Genomic DNA, 5288 nt, shown 5'->3' with positions numbered 1-5288 from the left:
AGCAAGCTGTTTGTTTGGGAGGTGACCCCGGGAAACACTGGTAGGGAGGCAGGTAAGTGAGACTAGGAAAGAAGGCAGCCAATACAGAGAGCACTCAAGCAAGTAACCACCTGGGCACCTGGGGCGCAGCCTGCTGCGGCGCTCTGGTGTAGACGGAGCCCTTCTGGGTTACCCGCGTGTGGGGGTGAGGATCAGGATGGAGGGACGAGGAAGCTGGGGACTGTCTGCACCCGCTCCTGCCATCTTGGTTGAGGGCGCTTCCTGGCATGCTAATTTCCAGCTCTTTAGCTCCCACAGGTGGGCAGAGCCCGGCGGTAAATGGCAGGTGCTGGCAGCTGGAATTTGGTCTGTGGGAGGGGAGATGGGAAGGGCACCACCAGCCAATGCCTCACCCTTAATACTGGTTTCTTATTTAAAGCAGGGATTAGATGTTTCCTTGAAAACTAAATCTAAGTAAAAAAAAAAATTAAACTGACTTAAAGGAAAAGTTTGTAAATAGTACATAGAGGGGAATGTGGCAAGCTGCTATTTTTCAGGGCATTCAAGGATTTGGACAAGCAGATTCATTGTTGTGACCCACCTGGATGGTGGGGGGTTTGGGGGCCATGGAAAGACCACTCCCTCCCCCCCAGCATGACTGCTTCATATCCACTCTGACACTGCGCTGGGTTCCTCAGAGTCTTGGGAACGGTCCATGAAGCTTGAAACCCTTTGTGACTTTTGGTCTGTCACTTAACATCTCCAGGCCTGTCTGTTATTAAAAGGGTATGTTCCAAAGTCACAGGAAAGGGTCCATATATGAAACTAGCCAAGACAATTCTGAAAAAGGAGAACCAAAATCCTTAGAGAAAGCAGATCAGAGGACTTGTTTGTCCAGACATTAGACTATTTGACAAAGGAATAGAAAATAAAACAGTGTGGTCCTGGCATAAAAATGGGCAAATACACCAGGAGAATAGAATCAAGAGTACAGAAATGGACCCAGGTGTCACCTGTGCTGCCTAATGGACGCAAAAAGGGTTGGAAAAGGAGAGACGTCGATTAGCATGGAATTTTGTGGATTATATCTGGGCTGGGGCAGTGGCTCACCCCATTTTTGGCCCTTCCTTGTGATCCACCCACAAAGGCACTGGGGAGACTCACCCTCGGGGACCACACACAGCCCACGTCTACCCTGGAAATCTCAGAAGCTGCTGCCACACGATGAGTTAGATAACAGGTGGCACTGAGGAGGATGTTCCTCCCTCTGAGTTCTCTTTGAGTCTTCTGACGAGCCCACGGAGAAAGCCTCCCGCGGGGACTGGCAGGCCTTCAGCATCTCTCCAACGCTTGCTCCTGGCCCTTTGCGAGGCAGAGCAGGTCACAGACACCAGCTGGAATTTAATCACATTGCTCTGTGATCATTGTCTTTAAGGTTACTTCCCATCTGTAAAAATGAACACTTAATTTCTATTTCTGGTAGTAATACAACTTTTCTTTAAAAAACAAAACAAAAAATTTTACTGACATATGCTACAACTGAAATGAAACTCCAAAACATGATGATAAGTGAGAGAATTCAGGCACAGAAGGGTGCCTATTGTATTGTATGCTTCCGTCTCTATGAAATATGCAGAGTAGAAAAATTAAAAAATCTGTAGAAACAGAAAGCAGATTGGTGGTTGCCAGGGGCTGGGGTCGGGGGCGGGTGATGGGGAACAGGCAGCAACTGCTTAATGAGCACAGGGTCTCCTTTTGGGGTGACGAAAATGTTTTCCAGCTAGTTAGAGGTGGTGATTGCACAACATCGTGAATATTTCAAATACCACTGACTTGTTCACGTTAAAATGATTAATTTGATGTTGTGTGAATTTTACCTTAGTAAATTATTTTTATAAAACCAACCAAGCATGCAACCACTATGGAAAACAGTATGGAGGTTCCTCAAAAGATAAAAAATAGAACGGCCATGTGACGCAGCAATTCCACTTCTGGGTAGCTATTCTAAACAACAATTTGAAAAGATAAGCACCCCGCAAATCTAAAGAGTACTAGTATTTTTAAGCTTTTTATACACAATACTATATTTTATGTATTCTTCTGCAACTTGGTATTTTTATTCAGTAGTATTTTACTCTGATTCACCTTTGTTTAGCTGTGGTTGATTTAACTGTTTTATACTATCTATTGTACAAGTGTGTAAAAATTTCACAGATCTACCAGTAAACTGAACGGTGGTCACCTGTTTATTACAAACAACGAACCAGTGAACATTCTTGCACATATGAGAGATTCTTTCTCAGGAATACATACCTATCAGCAGCATTTGTGAGTCATAGGCTGTGGGCTAGCTATCACTCAGCATCACCAGAGATTGCCACTTTGTTCTACAAAATGACTGAGCCAGTTCGTTCTCTGACAGCAAAGAATAAAAGACAACTTTCTCATATTCTTTTCAAATCTTGGTATCACTAGTCTTGTCCATTTTTGCTTATGTGATAGTTGTGGAGTGAAATCTTACTATTGTTTTCAATCTGTATTTATCTTCTTATCTGGGAAATTGAGCATATTTTTTGGCCATTTGGGTTTTCTTTTCCATCAGGATGATTATTTTTTTCTTATTGATCTGTGTGTGTATGTGTGTGTGTGTGTTTACATCATGAAACTAATTTTTTAATCTATTTGAAGTATTGCAGAATTCTTTATCCTAGGTTTCAATCTGACTTTTAAATTTAATTATAGGGCCTCCTAATAGAAAAAATTTTTTAAAAAAGATATGCACCCCTATGTTCATAGCAGCATTATTTACAATAGCCAAGATCTGGAAGCCACCTAGGCGCCCACTGATGGACAAATGAATAAAGAAGATGTGGCACATATATACAATGGAATGTTATTCAGCCCCAGAAAGTGAAATCTTGCCATTTGTGACACATGGGTGGTCCTAGAGGGTATTACGCTGAGTGAAATAAATCAGACAGTGAAGGATAAATGTGGTCTCATTTCGCTTATATGCGGAAACTAAAAATCAAAACAAATGAACAAAACAAAACAAAACAGAAACAGATTCATGGATACAGAGAACAAGCGGATGGTGGCCAGAGGGGAGGAAATTGGGGGGGGGATGGTGAAGGGAAACAAGGGCACAAACTGCCAATTCTAAAGTAAAGAAGTCATGGGGATACAATGTACAACGTAGGGAATATGGTCAATAATAGAGTAACTTTGTGCTGTGACAGATGGTTGCTAGACTTATTGTGGTGATCCCTTCCTAAGGTATGTAAATGTGGAATGCCGGTGCTGTGTACTCGAAACTGATATAATATTGTGTATCAACTATGCTTTCATTAAAAAAAAACAGCCTGACCTGTGGTGGCACAGTGGATAAAGCGTCGACCTGGAATGCTGAGGTTGCCGGTTCAAAACCCTGGGCCTGCCCGGTCAAGGCATATATGGGAGTTGATGCTTCCTGCTCCTCCCCCCTTTCTTTCTCTCTCTCTCTCTTCTCTAAAATGAATAAATAAAAATTTAAAAACAACAACAACAACAACAAAACCCCCAACAAAGCAAACAAAAACATCAATTTACTTAATAAAAAGTATGAATGGATTTAAGGAGGACTTGTAAGCGAGGCTTGGGAGGCACTGACTAAGAGGATAGGTCTCATCTCCAGGCCTTGGTCCATGCCATATAGGCCTAGAATGCCCTCTCTGTGCCCTGCAGAATCCTGCCCAGCCCTGCGTCCCAGGCCAAGTCTCACTTCTGCAGGAAACCCTCCTGGATTGCACAGGCCCATTAGGCGACCGGAGTAGTCGGGTAGGCCTAGTCCTGCTGTCCTTCAGACTCTGGTGTGAAACCTACCTAGCTGCTTACTGGGCTCTTAATTTGGGGGCATCCTGCTTAACCTCCCCAGGAGGGCCTCAGTTTCCTCATCTGCAAATGGGAGTTCATGATAGTTCCTAGCTTACAAGTGAATAACTACAGAGAAAGTCTGTGCCCAGGGCCTGGGGCAGAGTAGGTGCCTTCCCTCCATGCATACTTTGCATTGAGCACCAGTCACACCGAAATTGCCTCCTGTTTCCTGGACTGAAAGCAAAGGCTCAGCCGTCATGATTTCTGTATCCACTGTTCCTGTACAGGGCTCACACATAGTAGGTCCCCAGGAAGGGCTTGTACTGTGCCTTTGCTCAAGCTGTGCCCTTTCCTCTCCACCTACACTGCCCCAACCCTGGCCCAACCCCCTTCCGCACTCACCTGGACTATTGCATTAGTTCCCGGTCTCCTGGCTTCTGTACTATACCCCCCACCCCACCCCATCCATTCTCCACAGCAGCCAGAGGGATCTCGTTAGAGCCTAAGTCACATCCTGTCCGTCCCCTGCTCAGAACCTTACAGGCTCCACCTTGCTCAGAATAAGAGCTGAAGTCTTCCCCATTGCCCACAAGGAAGCACAAGGTGCTCCCAGCCCTCAACCAGCACTGCCTGCCCTTATCTCCCCCACTCTCCCACTCTTGGCTCTGGCCATGATATCCTCCTAGTGTTGCTATGAAACTCCAGGCCTCCACCTCTGGGCCTTTGCACCTGCTATTCCCTTTGCAAGGATACCTTCCCCAGATATCACCTACTGCTCACTTCCTCACCCCTTTCAGACTTTGATTCATATCATCCCTGGAGGCTTTCCCTGGCTTCCCAGATCTCATTGGATCCCAAAGCTCTCTTCTTCCCTTAGGAAAGGCTCTTGGCTATGGTCCTGGGCCCTGCCCCATGTCTCAGGCTCAGGGGAGGCTCCCAGGCCCCACTCTGGACTGGGGGCCCAGGGTCAGCTGCAGAGGCAGGCAGCACCCAGGCTATACCTGGTGCAGAGGCCTCTGCCCACATGCCGGCTGTGGGAGGTGGCCCTGCCCTGCTCACACAGGCTTCATGGTGCAGGTGGGAAAGCCCCACATCCTCCTCCACTTACCTGACTGGGGCTGACTCGGACCCTCACCCCTGGCCAGAGGGAGCCGCAGCCGCCCCACCCGGCTGCTTGATGGGAAACAGCTCTGCTAGGGCCTGGCTGAGCCAAACACTGACTCACCTCACCCCGCCCAGCCTCTTCCACTGGAAGTCACACCTCCCTCCGGCCAGGGACGCTCCAGCGCCTCGCTCCCAGGGGAGCTCTCCCACCCTGTGCCTTGGTCCGCGAGCCCTTCTCCTGGAACCCTTCCTGTTCCTTCAAGCCCAGCCTGAGAGCCATTGCCTTTCAGGAAATATCCAAGTCCTCTGGCCAGAAGGCTAAAGGAGTAATGGGAAAGGTAATAATAGCAATA

General features: G+C 47.0%; 1 long non-coding RNA gene across 1 annotated transcript; it reads right to left on the bottom strand.

Moving 5' to 3' along the window:
* Positions 1 to 643: 643 nt before the first annotated feature.
* Positions 644 to 5019, bottom strand: LOC136309196 (uncharacterized). Its single transcript, XR_010726258.1, has 4 exons — positions 4940 to 5019; positions 3347 to 3486; positions 1144 to 1373; positions 644 to 819 (listed from the first exon to the last, which is right to left on the bottom strand). It is a non-coding gene; the product is annotated as an uncharacterized lncRNA (long non-coding RNA).
* Between the last annotated feature and the right edge of the window lie 269 nt (positions 5020 to 5288).

The sequence above is a fragment of the Saccopteryx bilineata genome, chromosome 6 (genome assembly GCF_036850765.1).
Source record: "Saccopteryx bilineata isolate mSacBil1 chromosome 6, mSacBil1_pri_phased_curated, whole genome shotgun sequence".
Lineage (NCBI taxonomy): Eukaryota > Metazoa > Chordata > Mammalia > Chiroptera > Emballonuridae > Saccopteryx > Saccopteryx bilineata.
Note: the sequence above shows the minus strand (reverse complement) of the source record. Positions and strands in the feature narration are given on the sequence as shown.